We start from the raw sequence: 21,878 nt of genomic DNA, 5'->3' as shown, positions 1-21,878 counted from the left end.
TTACCAATTATGATAACCACTGGTCATATATGGTTACAAGCACTTGAGATATTGCTATTCCAAATATGCTATAAGTGTAAAGAACATAGTAAATTTTTAGTACCTAGTAGGAAAAAAGGACATAAAACATTTTACTAAAATTTTATATTGATTATGTGTTTAAATCACAATAGGTTAGGTATGTCGGGTTGCATACATACAACTTAGGAAATTGATTTCATTTGTTTTTATTTACTTTTAAAATGCAGAAAATTTAAAATTACATACGATGCTTGAATTACATATTTTTATTTGGCAGCAGTGCTAGTCTAACAGGCCTGGCTTTGGGCACAGTTTGCACAGCCGTGTGGAGAAGAGTGCTATGTGCTGTTGGGCTGGGGTCACTTGTCTAGAGGTGAGTGGATGTTGGGGGTCCATTACAACATCCATCACAAAGAGTTAAGCGTGGAGAACTGAATGTCTCCATTCTCACCCAGGACTGGCAGAGATAAAAACTGACATTTTAGTAATGTTAGTCAACCCTGGGATTTGAAAGAATGCAAACTCCCACACCCACTCTTCTTTTCTTTCTTTTGGGCCTATTTCCTAGTCACCATGACCTCTCCTGGTCACGGCATGAGCAAGATAGGGTGAAGATTGATGAATGGGGAGGGTGGGGCGAGGGTAGGCAGTGGAGAGTTAGCTGTACAAATAGCTAAGATTCCATCACAAGTGAAAAGATATATCAGAAATGCTGCGCCCAAACTGCTTTGAATTAAATTTGTTACTTTAGCCCTTCCTATGATAAATCATTCCAGCAGATAATGTTTTTCTGCCTTGCTGTGTTTAGCTGACGTGGAGAAGAGCATAGGAAGACTTGGTAAGTAGAAAGGGGCACTTGGGGGACTCTTTACCTAAGCCTCTGTCCTTGGGTGGAAAGAAGCTGGGAGGGGTAGCATACTACTAATTTCCTCTTCAGTCCCTGAATTGAAATTTCTTACCAGGGTTGCCTTTTTATTCTTTATATTTCTTATGTACTCTCTTGGCCCAATGCACACTACACATTTTTAGTTATCACAATCATTACTACAGAGTTTCCCCAAATGCTCTCTGTCTCCTCTGTATATAAAACCCAGTGTATGGGTTTTCTATATATCATCATGTGGACTCTTCCTATTTCTTTCAGAGTGTCATCCAGACTACCTGCTCCAGAATCACCTGAGAAGCTTGTTTCAAAAGCAGATTTCCTGTGCAAGGGTTCTACATTTCTAACAAGGGCCCTAGTGACTCCTATCCTTGCTAAAGTCCAAGAGATTCACAGTCTCCTGTAGAGAGGGTGGTGCAAGCAGATGTGAAAGAGAGTGTTTTTTGTTGCAGATCATGGTGAGCAGTGAGTTTTGACTGGGGGAAATGCACACCTCTCAATTTCTGCAAGGACAGTAGGGTCAGTATCTGGTACACTGAAGAACGATGATGGTGTCTACCACGTTCTCTTTCTCTCTCAGAATCACAGCAGTGGCTCATGTGCTCCCACAAGGAGATCACACCCTGGAGAAGGCAGGTAGATTTGTGTTTAGCAAATGTGGCACTCTTTGAGGATTTCCAGAAATGACCCTGGAAATGGAAATATGAGTTCCATCAGTGGGGCAGGTGAAACTAACAGGGTTGCTGGGTTCTCAGCATTAATGTTAACCTGAAGTTAAGTTACTATCCTTACAAAAATTTTGCAAAGCTGTGGGAAAACATCCCCCACAATGCTTCTGCCCCAGCACTTATCTACACTTTTGGAGCCACATCTGTCTGGTAGATACGGGTGGAGACATTTTTTTTTCCTAGCTCTGTTTGGATTTTTATGTTTCACTGTAAAATCAGATGCTCATCCTTTCCCCTTTATGGCAGGCCCAGAGCCTCTTCCAGTTGGCACAGTCACTGGAGTTGCCCCAAGTGGGAGTGCCCTAGTCTTTCCTGCCACCCAGGCAGTGCTGGGGATGGAAGTGGGTATCTGAGTCAGCTCCCTGTCCCATAGCCAATGCAGGCATCAACTGTCCATTTCTCTGATGTGGATTTGAAGAATGGAAAATGTGAGAACACATGTTTCTGGGAACCCAGAAGGATTGGGGAGCCATAGGCAACAGTGTAAAATTTACACTATTACCAGAGAACTCAAGATCTGAGTCTGCTCCTAGGGTAGAGTTGGACAATGAAAGAGCAGACTGTTATGGTTTGTATCTGGATGTTCCCCACAAAGCCTCATGCAGTCACAGGGTAGGATTCTAGATTTTCTGATTGATTCATGGTCCAATGTTGGAATTATGGATGTGAGTGCTACACCTGCCCTGGGGTGAATAGTTTGCATACAGTGTAAGAGAGGGAAAGAGGCTGCTTGCTGCTGCTCTCCCCTTTTGCTCTTGTTGCTTTGCTGTTCCATCTCCATGAACTTTTGCCCTCTACCATGTGCCACTCTGCCTTGGAGCCAGCCAAGTATGGACTGAAACCTCCACAAACTGTAAGCTAAGTAAACCTTTCCTTCCTTAATTTTGCATGTCAAGTATTTTGTCTCAACAATGAGAGAAAACTAACCAAGACATAGACTGACAACTTCCTTTCTGTGTGTGGATAGGGAATCTCCACCACAGCAGGATTCAGCTGCCTGGCTCCAGTGCTCCTCCCAGCAATCCCTTTCATTTACACCTTTCAAAAATGATGCATTGCCATGAAAAAGAGCTTCAGACATGTAGAAAGTAGAGGCTTCTGGAAGACCAAGTCCCCAGATGACAGTGTGTATAAACAGAAGATGGGTATAGGGCACAGAGCATCTTGAGTCCTGGAACTCCCAGAACAGGTCTTCCCCAATCAAGAACATCCCTCTACATGGTCACTCTCTGGAGAAGACATATACTTTAGCCTTTGACAACATGAATTGTTAGATATATTCCTGCCTGTCTTTGGATTTTACCAGTAAATAACACTTTTTGTTGTACTAAAATTCAATTGCCATAGAACAGCTCATATCTTCTAGATATAATGGCATGTAATGCTTCTTTCAGGGCATTTAAGGCAGTTTTGGGGTCACCATTATATGTCAGGTGTGTCTAGTGAAAGATACAGAATTTACTCTGCAGCTGAAGTGTCTGAAAGTTATTATTTTTCTTGCAGAGAGTATTCATTTCTTTTTGACATAGTTTGAGGTTATGTACTCTATTTCTATTTGACAAAAGAAAACAATATACAGTAAAATCTGTGACATTAAACTGGGTAAAATCAAATGCACTCATTTTCTTTTAGACAAGGACACCCATTTCAATAACTGAAGGAGTTGAGAATGTTTAACATTTGGAGAACATGCTAAGCTGAATTTAAGTGAAAGATGATCCCCGGTTCTTTCATTCTTGCTTTAAAAATAAACTACATAATTAAATGGCTATAGATACTTTTGTGGGGAGGAAAACAGCAGTCAGATTCTGAAATCATGCCAACAGGGCAGGAGTGTTCCTAACCCTTTGGCAAAATAGAGAATCAATACCAATCAGAAAAAATGCTAACAAAAGGGAAAATCTCATGGGAGCCACAGGCGATAAAAGATTTAAAATGTGAATAAAACATCACAGGTCAGAATTAAAATAGATGACACATTTCTCTGCCAAGGCAAAGCATCCAACCTCCAGCCAGAGGCACAAAAACAAACCTGGCTGCACTGTGGGGCAAAAGAGAGTCCCAGACCATCCAGTTCAGTTCCCCCCTGGAAAGGACTCTCCTGTCCCCTGCAGACACTCACTCCAGGAGCAGCACTTGGATCAGATAGTTCACCTTGCTTGAAAGTAGAAATCTCTAGAAATGTAAATTTTGCCCATGCATAATTTCACAGAGAAGTGTACTATATTTGGAATTTGAGAACAAAGAGATTATACTTGCTTTCAGAAAAGGAATGATGATTATCTGTTGGTTCATTTCATAAATGAATAAGATGTTTGAAACTATAACCTGGAGAAATGAAAAAAGAAAAGACCCATTAGAGACAGACTGAATTTTAACTCAGTGATGGCGGACACCATCCCTAATGGGAGGGTTTTATGCGAGCGGGGGAGAGAAACTCTCAGGGGTTGATAGGAATTCTGGGGGGCCATTAATTCTTGCTGAGAGGTTCTTATCTTGGGGATTTCCATATTCCAAAGCCAAATCCTTATTTAAAAAAGAAAAAAAACTCAGAAAACAATATTTTGGCATCCAGACTTTTATAAAAGAATGCATTTGACAAATATGAATTGATTTATTACTTTTTTCCTGAGAGAACATTGGAGAGTGGATCTATTGATCCTCACCACTTGAAAGAAAGCAGTCAACATCCCATTAGCATATCCACGGTGCTCCCCCCCAACCTGATCTTACTTTCCTTAAAGTCACCGAATCTGGTCTCGGTGAGTCTTTCCACGATACATTAAATATCTATTTTAACAACCAGACTCTGTAAAGTTGCACATAGACCTTTACAACACTTCCCCTTTAGAATTTAGAATTTTTAAAAAATGGTTCATAAAACCCAATTTATGTCCTTGTGTTGACATGAACTAGACTTCGTCACAGGGGCTCAGTGACAGAATCTAGCTCTGATTACCTGGCTTTTCTGGACCTTTTGAAATTCATGAGACTTGGAGAGCTTCGCCAGGGCCACTTGGCTCCACCATCAAGCTCCAGCAAAGGCAGTTTGAGGCCTGCCGGGCTCCAGCAGGCACGCCCTCTTCCCTCTAGCAGATCAGATTCACATGCATCTCACCTTATTACCCAGCTAATATCCCTGCCCTGGGATTGCCGATATTTTTAGTCTGGATGAATTTCATCCAATTTTCTTCCTTTTAGCTTTGCCTCACTTGTTCCCCGTTTCTAGAACTGTTTATCCTCCACAATATGTAGTTATCTGGAAGCGCTTGTTTTCTCAGTGTTAAATGAAACACATATCGCTGTTTGATTTATTGTCCTTTCTGTTCTAGCTTCCCCAGCTTTAGCAATATAGTTTTTACTTCAATTTAGAGGCAACCTGCAGAGGAAATGGCTCAGCATCTGTTATTTACATACTGATGTGTAAGGTCTACCAATGATAATGTTGGTGTCTGACAAGGCTGTATCTGTACTGCAGATACTGTACCTCTTTCCCCATTCGTTTTGAGATGGTTACACAAATCTTAGTCATCTGCCTTGATTTTTCTTGAGCAACGTGATATTTGTAGAAAACTCTAAAATGTAGGGCTTCTTCTTCTTCTATTTTTTTACATTTTATGGCTATGCTTCCTTCAGATGAAGTGTACTGCTGTTTTCCAATTGGGAACCTTCTAATTAAGACACCCCGGAAGATATTAATACAGCAAAGTCGTTTGTGAACAATGAAGTAAAAAATAGTACTTCATGTTTACTATAGCATTATTGTAGTGGCAAAAATGTATTTATTTATTTATTTTTGTCTTTTTAAGACTGGGTTTCGCTATGTAGTTCAGGCTGGCCTTGAACTCATTTTGTGGCCCAGGCTGGTCTTGAACTCACAACAATCCTCCTGCCTCAGCCTCCTGAGTGCTGGGATTACAGGCGTCCGTCACCATGTCTGGCAGTGGCAAAAATTTAAATCTAAATATGCCTAATAAAGGGGCTGGGGATTTAGCTCAATGGCACAGTGCTTGCCTGGCAAGCACAAGGTCATGAGTTCAGTTCCCAGTACCGAAAAAAAAAAAAAACAAAACCCTAATGTGACTAGTTAAATTATATACATTAATATGATAAATATCATGTTATCTTCAAAGTCATACTTTCAAACAATTCTTGACAGAATATGAGAAATATTGATGATACTGTTAATAATCACTTCTCAGCCTTTTAGCTAAGATTAAGTATAGATTATTAAGTAATAAGAATAGGGGGCTGGGGATTTAGCTCAGCGGCAAAGCGCCTACCTGGCAAGCGCAAGGTCGTGAGTTCGGTTCCCGGTACCGGAGAAAAACCAAAAAAAAAAGTAATAAGAATGGATGATTCAGTATAAATTACATGTACACTCACAAATATTTCTATATATGTATGTATATTTGTATATGTAACTCTTTAACATTATCAATAGTGTTATTCATATCATGCAATTCTTTACACAGTTTCTATCTGCTTTGATCTCTCCGTATTTAGCAGAAGTATATGAGGATCTCCTGATACTGCTATAGGTTTATTAACTTCTCCTGGTAACTACCCATTTTCACTTATATATTTCAAGTAGATTTATTAGGTATATAAAACATAATGTTTGGTAGTTTTATTTTGTTTTTATGAGGCTTGGACTTATGGGTGCTCTACCACTCAGCAATACCCCTGGCCCCCCTTTTGTTTTGAGATAGTGTCTCAAGTTTCCAAGACTGGCCTCATACTTGCAGTCTTCCTGCCTCAGCCTTCCAGAGCTGGATTTATAGGTATGCACCACTGTACCCAGCTTAAAGGTATGCTTGCTGATGGGGTGCTCCTTTTAGTAATGTCTTTCTTCATTCTTATTGATTTTAATCTTGAATTATATTTTTAGTAATATTTATGTTGTCACACTATCTTTCTATTGGTTACTATTTGCCTAGACTTTCTTTCTCTATCTCCACAGCCTTTCTGGATCATTTTTTGGGTATTTTATAAATAACACATGGCTGAATTTTTTTTGGTACCAGGAATCAAACTCAGGACCTTGTGCTTGCCAGATAGGTGTTTGTGCCACTGAGCTATATCCCTGTCCCTGAATATTTGTTTTAAATTCAGTCTGAGAATCTTTGTACTTGAATAATTATTAAATAGGGCTACTTAATCTATCCTTCAGGTACTTTACTTTTTATTTTGTATTTTCTTGTTTGCACTCAGTATAATTTTCTCAGGTTTTTTTTTCTCAATTTATTTCTTCAAGGCTATCTATCTAGCCTCCTGTTTAAATCATCCCTTGAATTTCTTATTTTGATGACTATTTTTTAAATAACATCTTTGTTTTTCAGATCTACCTGTTCTGATTTTATAATGTCACATTTTTACATATTTCTTTATCTAATGCTAACATAAGCATTTTAAAGTGTAAAGGATACATCTTTGTGCTAGTTGTAGTATGCAATCTATTATCACATCCTATGGGATTTAACCATCTTCTTTTATGAGTTTGATTTTTTATAACTTAAATATCCATGAACAAAAGATGATCTATTGATTGACCTTGGCTATACATAAATCAGAATTTCTCAACCTTACATCTACTGACAATTTGAGTTGGATAATTTTTTGTTGGGGTGGGGTAGGGGTATTGTCCTGTGCATCATAGAACGGTTAGAAGCATCTTTGATCTCTACTTGTTATATGCCAGTAGAAAACACCCTTTCCCCAATTGTGATAATTAACAATATGTCCAGAGACTGTCAAATGCACTCTCCAAACGAGAAGGCAAAATCACCCCAGTGAAGAATTGTTATTGTAGGGAAAGGGCAAGTTCTCTTCTAAAACTAGTGACTAAGTGTGCATTTCATGGAGTCAATAAACACATTTATTTAATCTTCACTGTATACATGGCATCTTGCCTTTATAGAAGCAGTTTTATTTAGGGATAAAAAAAAGAAAGATTTAGTCCACTGCACTGTCATAAAGCCATCAGTGGTATGTGAAGATATTATAATGGCAGGCTTCAATGTACAATAGAAACCAAGAGCTGTTGGAAGAATGTGTGCAAAAAAGTCAAACTGCTGGTACATAGCTGTCACTCAATAACTTGTAGCTTTTACTATTATTATTCTTATCCAAATTGAGTTTATGCGTATATACCAGGGCCCATCAACCAACTTGACTAGTCAGCCCCTACTACATAGTATATGCCAGTTATGTCTTTCTGAAATGTTTTCATCAGAACAGTCTCAGTGTGTCTGAGCAAGCAAACAAACAAGCTAACACAATAGTTAAAGAAAGTCTTGAGAAGCAAATCTGTGTTCAGCCAATAATTAAAGTTCATGCTCCAATGTGTCTGTGTGTCTGAGCAGCAGTGGCCTCTGCAGGTCTGTGTCACCCACATGTGTTGTTTATATCTGGCGTGTGTGTGAGAGGAGGCACCTAGATTCTGCTGCTAGAGGAATGAGTGACTGTTAGGAGGTTTCTTCAGACTGGTTCATTATCTGGTTTAACTATCAGGGCTCCATCTGAGCTGGCCAACAGGAAGCCTGCTTTTGATTTAACAGTGCTCTGAACGAGCCCCTTCTATGGCTTTTCAAGAATTAATTACAGAGCTTAGTAAAGGCGCCTGCCACAAAGTCCCATGGATGGCTTTATGAGCAATTATAGCAGCCACTCTGATGCCAGAAACAGAAGAATTTCCTTGGAGGCTGCTTAGAAAGACAGGACTAGGACTGACTTGGGGAGGCAGAGGCACGCACACGGCCTTCCCAGCTACACTTGCAAGGAAATTTGAAGTCAGCGAGTAAGAAGAGATTGGTTCACCATCACATAACATCTGTGTGATGGGGCACTCGTACCTGCCTTGTGTGATGACAGAGAGAGAGAGAGAGAGAGAGAGAGAGAGAGAGAGAGAGAGAGAGAGCGAGAGAGCGAGCGCGAGGGACTGATCATTGTGATATACAGCAACTGGAGCCACAGGAAGGATGGAAATAACAGTGTTCATCTGGGAAGGGTGCAAAGCTAATGACCGCAGAGATCTAACTGCACGGCTTGCAATGTGGAATCCCTCAGACTGCGATGCTTCCTACCCTGAAGAGGAAGCAAATACATACCGTGGCTGCCAGCCCACAGCAGGAACTCACGAATTCCCAAAAGCACGTGTTCACTAGAAGGGCTGACTGGATGATGCTGGATTCCTTGCCAACAACTTCCACTTGGTTGTGCTGGCAGAGGGCAGGGGAGAAGGGGTTCTTTAGCTGATCAAGAGTCTTCCTGGAAATAGGCAGCAGCTGCCTGGTCCAGGGCAGGCTCACTTCTTATGTGAACGTGGCCGGAGTTCAAGGGCTTTCCATTCCCAAGGATGCAGGCATGGAAGGCTGGGTGCGCCCTGGTGACCCCACAACCGAAACATGTGCACCATCATGATTAAAATAGTGAGGTGATGATAAGGATAGCAGATCCCCAAAGGGTAGACATTCTAGCATAAGGATCTGCTAGTGCAGTCAAGGTTACAGGGGATTACTTAGGGATCCTTCTCACTCAAGAGTCCTGTGTCTCTTTCCCCTCAGGTCCAGGGCTACTGAACACTGGGCCAGCCTTGTGGACAAAAATCCTAGTCTCCAGAGGCAGTACAGAAGGATGTGTTCTCTGGATTCTGCAGCGCTTTCTTGTTCTGTCTGTGTGCATATGTTCATGCATACAAAAAAAATTCCAACATTGTTATTTGCCCAAATATTTGTGAGCTTTCTGTACTTGTGGCTCCTGGCCACAAGCTTTTACCATAATAGAGAAAAAAAATTGAAAAATGGAACTTGCTTCCCTGATTTAAAAAAAAAAATTCTGGGGCCGTTTAAAAAATAATTATCAAACAATCCTTTTGCTCATAGTCATTTTTTCCCCTTTTCACATTTTTGGGAAAACTAGTTTCTTTGGATGAATGGCTTGTGTCCACCAGCTTTTGCCAGCTAGCAAAGCCCAGGAGTGGTCTCATCCAGTCTCGTGACTTCCAGAGAGGCAGAACTTCCAAGTTCACATCTCTAGCCCAGGCTTTTCTGCAAACCTTTAGGTCTATATCCCCAACTAACTGCTCAGCACTCCACCTGGATGGCTGCCTAGACCTCTCAGATCATACCTAGCCACACCTGAACTCCTGCATTCACACATCACATCAGAGGCACCTGCTTTCTCTCCACCTCAGGAAATGACAACTCCAGGCTTGCAGCTGCTCAGGCTAAAAGCCTTGATGTTGCCCTGGACTTTTCTCTTTTGCTTATTATCCACAACCCTCCATCTAATCTGCCAGGAAAATCTGTATTATCCAGAATCCAATCATTTCTCCTACCTCCTCTGCTGCTACCTGGGTCTGGGATACTTCAATATCTCTTAATTGGTCTCTAGGTCCCTAAAGTATGTTTTCTACACAGTGGCCACTGCAATCCTTTTAAAACCTGAGTCCCATTATGTCCCTCCTCTGCCTACAACTGTCTAGAGGCTTTCCGTTTCACTTAGAGTAAAGCCAGGGTCCATACAGGGGACTAAAGGCTGTACAGGAAAGCCCTATACAAGCATGTACCCCGCCCCACAGCTCCCTCTGACTTCTATTTTCCCTCTTGTTCCCCGTGCTTCATGGACACTGGCCTTCATACTGTTTCTTGCTTAGAGCCTTGAATGGACTGTCTACTTTGCTAGAATATTCTTTGCATAGATATTCCCAAGCAAAATGCCTTACTTGTATGTGCAGATATTCTCAGTGAGGCCTGCTCTACTGTCCTGTGTAAAGACCGTCTGCCCCTCTTCCCGCTGAACTCCAAGTCTCCCTTACCTTTCGCTATTTTGTTTTTCTCTCACCTACCTGATCTTCAAAAATGATGTATAACTTATTTATTACAGTTATTGTTTACTGGCACTTTCTCAATTAGAATGCACTCTCCATGAAGTTAGGTACATTTATCTGCTTTGTTTAGCGGAGCATCCCCTCTGCCCAGAAACTTTCTTATACACAGTTGTCATGCAACAAATATTTGATGTCTGAATAAATGCCTTCCTTCACTATCATTAAGTGTTCCAGGTGTTGTAGAAATGAAAAGCGTTTGAATATTGAAAGGATACTATTAAAAGAATTAATGCTCTGAGTCAATTTCACATTGTTTTTCCTATCCATGGTATGGGATGGAAGAGCCAGGCCCATTCAATTATTAGATCTATTAGTCTTGCTCAGTGTTGGCAGGGACCAGTCAGACCAGCACTGACACACAGCGCTGCACACGACACATGCTCTAATATGTTGGTTGAATATATAGTGGACATGTTTAAGGGTTGGCCTTAACATCCAGTAGACTGCTATTCAAGTTGCTGAAACAGTTTCAATTATTTACATATTTTTACATATTTTTATTATCACCAAGAGGTAAATTGTCTAATGGAAGTGGGTGGTTTTTTTTGCTTGTTGTTTGGGGGTCTTTTTTTTCTGGCAGTACTGGGGATTGACCCAGTACCTTCACACTGAGCTATATCTCCATCCTTTTTTATTTTTTATCTTGAGATGGGGTCTTGCTGAGTCACTAAAGTTGTGGAGCCTGGGGTTGAACTTGGATCCTCTCTGCTTTAGCTCCCCAGAGAGCGGGGATGACAGGTGTGCACCGCTGTATTCAACTGGCGGGTCACTGCTGATAAAGACTGGGGCAGGAGGGTCCACGGCAGAAAGACGAGTTGGGAATTAGAAATCCCAGGGTCCCTACTGTGCTGAACTAGGAGACCTTGCGAAAGCTACTTCCTTTGTTGGAGCAATCTGTTTTCTTTTCTAAAAAGTGTGCAAGTGGCTGGAAACTACAGGGTTATTTGTGGCTCTAAACTTTCTTTCTAGGAAAAAGAAGTGACAGCGACCTTTGTTCCCCTCCTTTCCCATCTTCCCCTCTCCCTTCCCACACCTTGTAAAGAGGCCCATCGTGGGGGGCTCAGCAGCCCAGACCGTGGAGCGGGCAGACCGGGTCTGAACCCAGGAGCTGCTTCTTGCCCGCTGTGGGACTGACCATGAACTAACTCACTGAGCCTCCTTTCCTCCTGTGAAATGGAAATAAATAATTCCAGCTCTACACTACTGTGTGGACGGCATGCGATCATGTTAATCGCATTGTACAGAAAGTGGCAGAAAGTGAGAACTCTGTAGCTGTTATGGAAGATGAGTGCAAGGGAAGAGGCCATGTGTGGCCCTTGAGAATCGGAGTAACTAAGAGGTTGTCCATCTCTGGGAACTGAGTCCAGAGGTTTGCAAACTGACCTGTAGGGTTGAACTTCTCAAATTCATTTATTGTAGGACATGCATAGAAAATAAGAAGAGGATTCCATAACTACCTTTTTGTAAGAGCAAAACCGTTGAAGACCATCATCTCCAAACAATTACTTTGCCTTTTTCCTTCTTTACCCATATTAATTACAGAAGAAAATGGGCCTCTTCACTGTAGATAATTTCACCAAGTGTTCTCTTTCCTGCTGTAAAGAACAAATGCCTACCTCCTAGCCAAGCCTGGTGGTACACATCTGTAGTCCCAGCACCTGGGAGGCTGAGGCAGGAGGATTGCAAGTCTGAGCCTAGCTAGTGACTTAACAAAAACTCATGTCAAAATAAAAAAATAAAAAATGGTTGGGGAATGTAGCTCAGTGCCCCTGGGTTTCATTCTCAATATTACCACCACCACTGCCAAAAAAATTAAAATTAAGGCACAGTGGCTACTCAAGAGACCAAAGCAGGAGGATTGTAAATTCAAGGCCAGCCTGAAAAACTTAGCCAGTTAGTGAGAACCTGTCTCAAAATTTAAAAAATTAAAAAAGGGCTGGGAATGTAACTCACTGTCAAGGTCCTGGATTTAATCCCTGGTACCAAAAAAACAAAAATTAAAACAACCCACCTCCGTTAGAAAATAAATGCCTGTCCCTTGAGACTTTGATCTTGCCTCAGTATAATAGAAAGCTATGATTTTCTAAATTAAAGTAACTTTTGAAAAATTCAATGCTGATGGCCTTATGACTATATATTCATGGTGTCTGACAAAGTCCCCTTTCTTTGTACAAGCCATCATTAACCTCCCCTGTGATATACAAGCCTTACATGTTTTAATTAGATATAATTTTTGGAAATGAAGGAGAAATGATTAAATTGTCTGGGCTCCAGAAAAAACAAAGGAACCTTATTTCAGCCATCCATCGAGACTTGACATCCACAGTATTACATGTTATAACTCAAATGAAAATATTTCACTTAAAAGTACAGAGTCCTTGTCCATGAGATCATTAAAGGAAATCATTAAGCATTTATGCAGCACTTGGTGCCGGAAAAGTGCTTCATGGTTTTTTTTATTGCTCCCCAAAACCCTCTGAGGCAAGTCCTTCCCTACATTTTAAGATCGAAGCAGAGAAAAGAGATTAAAGTACTTAGGTTTTAGAATAAATGGCTGGATCAGAATGAGACCTTTGATGCAAAAGTCCGCTGTTTTATCTACTGAACCATTAGGTTAAAATTTTATTCACTGCACAAAGTGTTATCTGATGTGAGACCGGGTTTTTTTTTCTTTAATACCTAGATCGCTGATGATACAGCCATTGTGCATGAACTCCTGTTGTGGCTTGAATATGGTTTCTTCCCTCGGAAAGGAAACTCGTGCTGAAATTTAATCCCCATTATGAGCTATTAAAAGGTAGAAGCAGGTAGGAGCTTTAAGAGGTGATTAGGGCTCTGTCCTATAAGTAGATTAATCCATTCACATGATTGGTAGATTATCAGGTTATCTTGAGAGAGGGTCAGCTACAAAGGCAGCTTCTGTAGGTCTCCCACACTCTCTGTCACATCTTGGGACTCAGACAGCAAGAAGGTCATCACAAGATGTGACCGCTGGACCTTGAACCACAGCCACGAGCCAAAATAAACCCCTTTTCTTTATAACTTACCCAGTTTGTGGTACTGTGCTACTAGCAACAGATAATGGACTGACAAATATACTATTTACCAAAAAATAAAAAAATAGAAAATCACTGTTTAATCATGAGCAACTCTGAAAAGCATTAAGTTCCTAAAGAAAATGAAGGAAAAAAATCAATGTATGTAATAGGATTGAAAAATATGGTGAATGATTAAATTAAAAATATAATCAAAGACACATTGCCCTCAGAATACTCCCTTGTGTCAAGCGCACTCATCCCACCGTTCTTACCACTTTCTGAAGCAGTTCTGGAAATTCTCTTTCAAGTCTTTAGTTGAGTTGTTGTGGCTGCTTCAATGTCTTCAGCTGATTTAAAACATGTACCTTTCTAGGTCATTTTGACTTTTGGGAAAAGCCAGAAGCTGCATGGTGCCAGATGTGGTGAAGCAGGTAGATGAGAACACATGATAATGTCTTTACTAGGCTGCCTTTCTGTTGAATGGCACTTGCCCATAACATTCACATTTTTTTCGTCAAGCCTCATAAAGACACTCATGAAAGAAGACTTCCAGAAGTGCTTCAGAAAGTGGTCATAGTGACGGGACACATGTGTTCAAAATGAGGAGGAGTATCGTTAGATGGATGAATCACATTGTGTCTTTTAATGTAATAAAATTTTAAAAATTTAAACGGTCACCATATGTTTAGGTCATACCTTATATCTTTTTTTTTTTTTTTTAAAGCAGTTCTGGGAATTGAATCCCCAATGCACTAGGATATATCCCCACACCTTCTTATTTTTTTTGTTATTGTGAGACAAAGTCTCTCTAAGCTGCCCAAACTGTCCTTGAACTTGTGACCCTCTTGCCTGAGCCTCCTGAGTAGCTGGGGTTAGTTACGTATCTTAAATCTGTGTGTTTTAAAAGATGGCTTTTCCTCTGCTATGCTATTAAACAAAGCTGAAACCTATGTGGTTCATCCCTCATACTAAGTCTTGCATCTCCAGTGGAAGGACACATCTCTGTCGGATAACTCAGTCAGGTTACTTCCACCTCAGCGTGATTATAGGATCCCTGGAGCAGGAGGAGAGCAAGTATGAGATCCATCTCTCTTCCTAAGCACTCTGGGCCAAGTGCTACCCAGTACATCAACCCTCCCACTCACAGTCCTGTGGCCAGAGGTGGTCTGCAGCTGCAGACGCAGCCTAACCAGTAGGGGCTGGAGATGGCGGCCGGCACCTGGCTCATTTAGAGAGCACACTTGCCTCTTCCACAGGCTGATTTCAGATTATTTTTGTGGACTTTGAATTTAAGACATTATTGATAGTTTTTATTCACTGTTTGCATGGAGTAGGTGGTATGTTATCCCTTCCAATATTTCTTTTAGGGTCTTGTGTTTTCTTAGCATTTTATTATTTTCAAAGCCCTTTCACATGGTTCGTCTCTTCTAAATCTAATAAAAGAGAATCTCACTGCCAAGTGGACCATCGTCCTTCCTTTTCACCCACTCAGGGTCAACAGTGGAAAGAGGCAAGGTTCACTGCAGAAAGAGGGTCCATCCTGTTAGATCAATCCCTGGACCCGGCCTATTGCAAAGGATTAAAGTTAGGAAGTGGTATTCAGTTCATCAATGGAACTAAATCTTGGTAGACTAGCACCTCATTTTTTGTTTGCTACTAAAAATGTCAGGGGTGGGCTCATCTTCATCTTGTGTCTCTGGAGGCCAGGAGGTTGGGTAGGATGGCGTTGGCATGACTGATTCTGGGAGCCATAAAGCCGCACCAGCCTGCACACTGCAGAAAGCTTGCTGTTGGAAACTGTTTACAGCGTTGCAGCATTTTTGTTTTTCAGTACCCAGGAGATAGCTCTTAAATCAAAAGGAAGTAGAGACGGAAGTGAACTGTGAAATAGCACACAAAGAATGAGTAGCAGAAAGTTCTGGATTATGAACTGATTCCTTCTGATGGAGTTCAATTTTTCCTCCTCATATATGTTCTGAAGAAAATGGTGCCATCGGGGCAGACGAATCCCAAGGAATGGTTTCTGAAGGAGACCCGCAGTGAATTTGCTTTTGAGTTGATTGGTCAGTGGTCTGACTTTAGACTCCAGTCCTCAGCCGCTGCAGACAACTTTGACCTAGTTCTGGAAGGAGAGTCGATTTGGCTGGGTTGCTGAGCTCTTTCTCAGAACCTCTCTCGGACAGTTGCCAAATACTGTTTTTGTAACTGTGTTGTAAAGTCTGAGGAAAGTCATTTTGGGTCGTTGCCCAGGGCCCGATGCCCCAATTGTAGCTTTACATGTTACAATCTTTGTATTCCATTGGAGTTTTGATTAGGCATCACCCACCTTATTCTCCAGCTCTGACAAGTAAATTCTTGACAAGTAAAGAATTGCTCTTATCTTGTCCTGATTCCTTAGTTTTGGAAGGTCTTTCTCAGGGTCTTTAAAACCAGCATACTCTCTCATGAGTCACAAAAGATCTCATGCCTCTCACATTGGAAAGGCTGGGGTAACCTCCTTAATCTCTCTGCTGTCCTTTATCTTGCCTAATGTGTGTAGATTTATGTTTCCTGCAACTACACAAGCCCTTACTAAGCCTCTGGAAATTGGAATGCACCTAGAATTGTCACTAACACCCAATGAAGTTTCACCTTTCCAAAATGTGGATATGACTTGTCCTCATAACTTTAACATTTCTTTGGAAATCATAAAGATTTTACCAAATGCAACTCTTACTTAGTTTTGTTTAAAAAGGAAAGAAAAAAAAGAACAATGACCTCTAATCAGAAAGGAGATATATATTTAGCAAAGAGGGAGGAAGGCAGGGAGTTGGGTGAGAAAAAAAAAGCAGAAAAGAAAAAAATTGTCTACATTAGCTTCTGCCTCTGGCTTGTGAGCTATTCTTAATCCTGACAGCACAATTAATAAGGAAAAAATGGTCCCCAGAAGAAATGTGGCTGGAGGCACTAACCTGCCCTCCATCCCCTCCTGCCAAGAGGGACAAAGTCGAGAGAAAATTTCCCCAGTGAGAGTTACTGGGAAAACAACTCTCTGGCCCTTGGCAAAGTTTTCTTTATCAAACTCAGGGGAAAGTTAGTTTATGGCAAAGAGTATACACACAAACTCCAAGGCAAAGGAAGCGTCTCCTCAAAGAGTTCACAGCGTGGATGGGGAGAATAGGACTACACCCCAGAAACGAAGCAAGGACCTTACAAAGCAATGGGAATTCAGAGCGAGCCTGTGAAAGCCATAGCTAAGAGACCTTTGGAGGTGGAGCTTTCACTCTGGGTAATTGGGGGAGATTTCCGGAGAAAGCAAGTTCTCGGTAAACCTTTGAGGGAATATAGCTACCGATGGAGAGAGGGAGGCAGGAAAGACAATGAAGATCACATGTTGGGGTGGTAGGGAGGGACGGGCCTGACTGGGGGATAGTCTTTGTAGTGAGTTGTGAAAGTCATTGTTTGCAGTTGTATTTTTGAGGTTTTGCTACCCCCATCTAAATGTCAATTACACCAGAATCCACCTTCCGTAAAAGTTGTAATGCTTAGTGTAGTCTATGTAGTCCAAAAAAAATCCAATTCTATTTCACACATGGAAGTCAGGTAGGCTCACCTGCAGAACACCAGAGACTGCATAATTTGTTTGGGGGATCTCAGGGATGTGAGGAAATATGCTGATGGGATAGTAACTCTTCTTAGCTTTAAAAAGAAAACTTCAAATCAATATTTCTGTAAAATTTTATTTTTTGCCTATAATTTATATAGAGTGCTGAGTTCCTAATATTTCTTGCACACGTGTAACAAAAGGCAGGCACCTCTCATTAATAAACTAGACCAATTTTACATTTCCAAAGCTTTTCCACATTCCTTACCCATTTTGGGAAGTCAGTATTGTTCTCTCAATTGTGTTCTTGCTGCTAAGAGTTTTCCACAAAGTCACAGATCTGCATAATAAGAGACAAAATTCAAGACTAGGTCTCCTGACCCCCAGTCTACAGTCCTTCCAAGCTTGAGTCCTGGCACCTGTTTTAGCAGCAGAAGTGTCTACTATGTGGGCCAAAATAAAAGCCAGCAATCCTCCAAGTGGGGGAGAATGCTCCATAAGCCAGCGCCTCTCCCTCACAGTGGTGGGAGCAGAAGTTGATAAGCATTGTTTGGAAAAAGCAATTTGGCAAAATGTACTAAGGACCTTAATACTCGCCCTACACTTTGACCTACTAACTCCACTTCTAGGAATTTATCCTAAGGAATTAATGAGATATGTGGTCAAAGGTTTACACAGAAACATGTTTACGGGAATACTATTTATAATACTGAACTATGGGAGATTAGTTACAAACAATGGTATAATCTTATGATGGGATATTATCGAAGTCATTTTAAAAATCTGTTCCGAGGATTGTTTACTAGTGACAAGTAAGTATTGAAAAAACATTTGTAATACAACATGAAATGAACAAGAGTCTACACCCAGAGAATACAATTAACAAAGAAAAAATATACCCAAGGTTAATAATACTTAACGGTAAATGAGATTACAAACAAATCTTTTAACATTTTTATACCCATTTCCCACATTTCCTATAAAGAGGAAGTGGTAATTTTATAATCAGAATAATATTTTAAATTTTTAAAGTGGTAAAATCAGTCAGTCAGAGGAAACACTAAAAATAAGGGATTTTAAATGGTCCTGTTTACCTAGATGGGCCTATAATCCCTATAATTTATGTTCAGGAAACACTAACAGTGAATAAATACAGTGTGACTTTGTTACATTTCCAAGAGAAAAATCAAGGATTTATGATTCAAAGATGAAAACCACAGTTGCAATAGAGCGTGTGACAAGCGCTTGGAGCGGGACAAGTTTAGCTCTAAAGAGTTGTGTCACTTGAAGACCTAAGCCAGTCTTACTGAATGGCAGGAGCAGGGTGCTAGCTAGTCTCATTGCAAGCAGCTCTTGAAAGTTTCCGATCTCTTGTAGTGGTTTCTTCCTCCTCTGTTTGGGGCCCTTGTTTGTTCTGTGCTACATAGAGGAGTGAATTCATCAGAGAGAGAGCTACACACAGAGCAAGCAAAGCCCAAAGAAATGTTGGAACTTTGTAGATGGAGGAGAAAGACGTGCAGTACTGGTAGGAAAAGCAAGCAGGATGCAGGGTTAACACTTTGCTTTTGGAGGAGACTTCAGTCTTGGGAGGCCTTGCAGTCTGGATTTAGAGAATTCGTCAACAGGAAAACACAAAGCTGGCAGGCTCTGTATTTACTTTGCATTTCTCAAGGTTGCGACATAAATTTCCCAACTTGGAAAGCTTTAAGGTCAGGGAGAGACTTTGGGAGTTTAGCGCCTCCCCTCCAGCCCAGGGAAACATGGCTACCCTCATGCTGGGACAAGGTGGGCTCCAGCCCACAGGGTGCTACAGCCCAAGCCCAAGACAGTGCCGGCTCTGTTTGACTCCCAGGGCAGACTGGAGAAGGATGGCTGGAAAACTTGACTTCTCCTACTAAGAGCTGTGGGGCTGCTTTGGAAAAAATCCACATATGCCAGGGGAGCAGAAGCCTTGAGAAATTCTCACCGGATGACTTTATAGCAGACTTGCCATGACAAATACCCAAGGTATTTCAGAGGTGTCTGGATTGCAATACTTTTCTTTGTTTTTTTTTTTTTTTTTCTGGTACCAAGAATCGAACTCAGGACCTTTCACTTGCCAGGCAGGCGCTGTGCCGCTGAGCTAAATCCCCAGCTCCTGGACTGCCATACTTGATCAATTCGAAAAGCAACTGCTACACCACCACTGGAATATTCATGTCCCCACTCCCAACATTTCCAACGAGCAGAGACGCTGACACGGGAAGCTACCACGCATAATCCAGAACAACTGTCATGCAACATTATAAAAATTGAATATGTGTCAGAAGGAGATTTAGATTCTTCGAGTTAATATTATTTTTGCAATTAGGTAATGAACTGATATTAATTTTCTTGTGCTGTGAGATTAGGTTAATTTACTCCAGAATAATCTTACATTTTAAAAATTAAAAATGGTACCTGTACCTTCTCATTATCAATCAAAGGAGCAGCGCTGTAGAAACATGGCCATTTGGTACACAATTGTGCTCTTATAGGCAGCTGAAGAAGCACTAAAAATGACAAATTATCGTGCTCTGACAAATCTTCATGTCCAAGTACCTACAAATAACTGTATATTTGTGAATGGTTAAACTTAATCAATTATTTTTCCTATAAGCAAGATAACCTCTTTCATAAATAGAAATCTACCAATAATTCTTATAGATGTTTAAATCTTACATATAGTAATGCCACAGGATGTAAAAAAACAAGCTTATGAACATAAAGTGAAACAGTTTACCCTTTTTTTGACCTTCACAAAATATAAGTGCTCTCTCTATGGCTCAATAAATTGTTCGAAACCCTTTAATGATGCAAATTGTGCTGACAGTGTTCCCACACTTGCTAGAACTAGGGTCCTGTTAATATTCTGAAAATTACTTTAATTAACCTTATTTCATCTTGTAGTAGTGGTAGAACACTTTAATATTTTAACTATGCATTAATTTGTTTCATCATTAACCTTGGATTTTACCCTTGAAATTATAGTAATTTATTATGTGAGTTGAACCAGGTGCCAGTATTTTCGAACTATATACATGCTGGGTCCTGTCAATAGCTTTACTGGTTAGGATCCTCTGGACGACGGACGATGGAAATACATCTTAGAGAGCCAGCAGAGTTCAGCAGAAAACTCCAGGGATGTAAAATTTTTGGCCAATGAAGCTGATGAAGGAAGAAGAATTCTGAATGGCCGAGGCTGGGTCAAGGGCTCACCCTACCCACTCCAAATTACCCTCCTAGGACCAGAGGGATCTATTACAAAAGGGAAGGAGGGGAAATAGTGGCCAGCCCCAAAGACTGTCCACATAATAATTAATCAAATTTACTTTAATATCAAGGACACATGCTACATCCCTGTTCTCCCAGCAGCTCTCTTTTTTTTGTTGTTGTTTTTTCTCCGGTACAGGGAACCAAACTCACGACCTTGCGCTTGCTAAGCAGGCGCTTTGCCGCTGAGCTAAATCCCCAGCCCCCCAGCAGCTCTCTTATCTCTCTCTTCTTGGACACATTAAAACTAGATGCTTCCGCCACATGCAACTGAATCTTGGGCTTTATATCTATATGTTCAACTTGCCACAATTCTCAAAAATGCGAGCATCAGCCCTTACTGGTTTTCAGAAACCCTGCAGTATCTAAGTCGCGAATCTGTGTCATGAGCAGTGAGCACCAGAGGCGGAGAGTCGCCGAAGTCCCTGCTTCCAGAAAGTTTAGGCCGCACAAAGCCACGGAGGCTGTGTCAGGAGTCTTTTGTGAGTACTCAGCATTTTCATCCTCTTCTTGGAAGTGCCGACACAGGCCAGAAGAGGGCGCTTTCTGCGCAGTGGACCCGGCTGGAATCGCAAACGCTGCAAAGGGCACACTCATTTCCAGCTTTGTCCAGAAGTCTGTGTCACTAAAATTCTTACTTCTGCTTTTGTTACATTAACATTAGCTTCATTTTGAACACATTCGGTGACAGAAAATGATTTCGTATAACCATAGGAGGTGTATTTAAAATAGCTTAAGTATACTGTTTTCCACATATCAAAGTGGTGTCATTTGAGGAATCAGTTCTTTCCAAGAGCCCAAGCCCTTCTACTTCTGACATCCATCATGTATATTTCCTCGCGGTGGAAGATGTTTATTATAATCCGACACAGACCACTGAGGGCAGGGAAGTCAGGACAAGCCGGCGTAGAGCCCTTAGAAGCCACCCATCCATCCACAGTGTGTACTGACATTGCTGCTGTGGTTGGGAGTGTGTGTCTGCTTACAGCCGCCCAGCAGAACGGAGTAAAGTTGTTATGTGAAAAGGAAAACTCTTGGGTAGGTAAGAATTTGGCGAAGTCCCTTCTGGTTCTGGCAACTTCGCCCCTACGAATAAAGATGGAGGAGGGGTAAGGGTTCAGCGGGTGAGGGCAGCGCCCCCCAGGATTACGCGATTCTCTAGGGTCAGAGAAAGTCCTTAGAGATCCTCAGCTCAAGGATGTTTTTTTTCCTGATGCCCAGGAAGAATGTGACAAGTTCACTGTCACAGAACCAGGCAAGGCCCCACGGCCCCTGGATGGGCCAACAGAAACGCTTATGAAACCTCATTATGTTTCCTTGTGCTTTATTTATTGAAGGCTGTTTAACAGACAATCCCAAGTCACGATGCCTTAACACAGTGGAAGGTGCATCCCGCTCACGGACGCGGAGGTATTTGGTGAGCAATTTTTACGCAGGACTCAGG

General features: G+C 41.3%; 1 long non-coding RNA gene across 1 annotated transcript; it reads left to right on the top strand.

Annotated features, from left to right (window-relative positions):
- The first annotated feature begins 731 nt into the window (after positions 1-731).
- Positions 732-19,144, top strand: LOC106147765. Its single transcript, XR_001232711.1, has 3 exons — positions 732-859; positions 1,166-1,362; positions 18,996-19,144. It is a non-coding gene; the product is annotated as an uncharacterized LOC106147765 (long non-coding RNA).
- Positions 19,145-21,878: the final 2,734 nt, after the last annotated feature.

This window comes from Chinchilla lanigera, unplaced genomic scaffold, assembly GCF_000276665.1.
Source record: "Chinchilla lanigera isolate Chin_1 unplaced genomic scaffold, ChiLan1.0 scaffold00009, whole genome shotgun sequence".
NCBI lineage: Eukaryota > Metazoa > Chordata > Mammalia > Rodentia > Chinchillidae > Chinchilla > Chinchilla lanigera.
The sequence above is the reverse complement of the archived record's forward strand: the minus strand, read 5'-3'. Positions and strand labels throughout refer to the sequence as shown.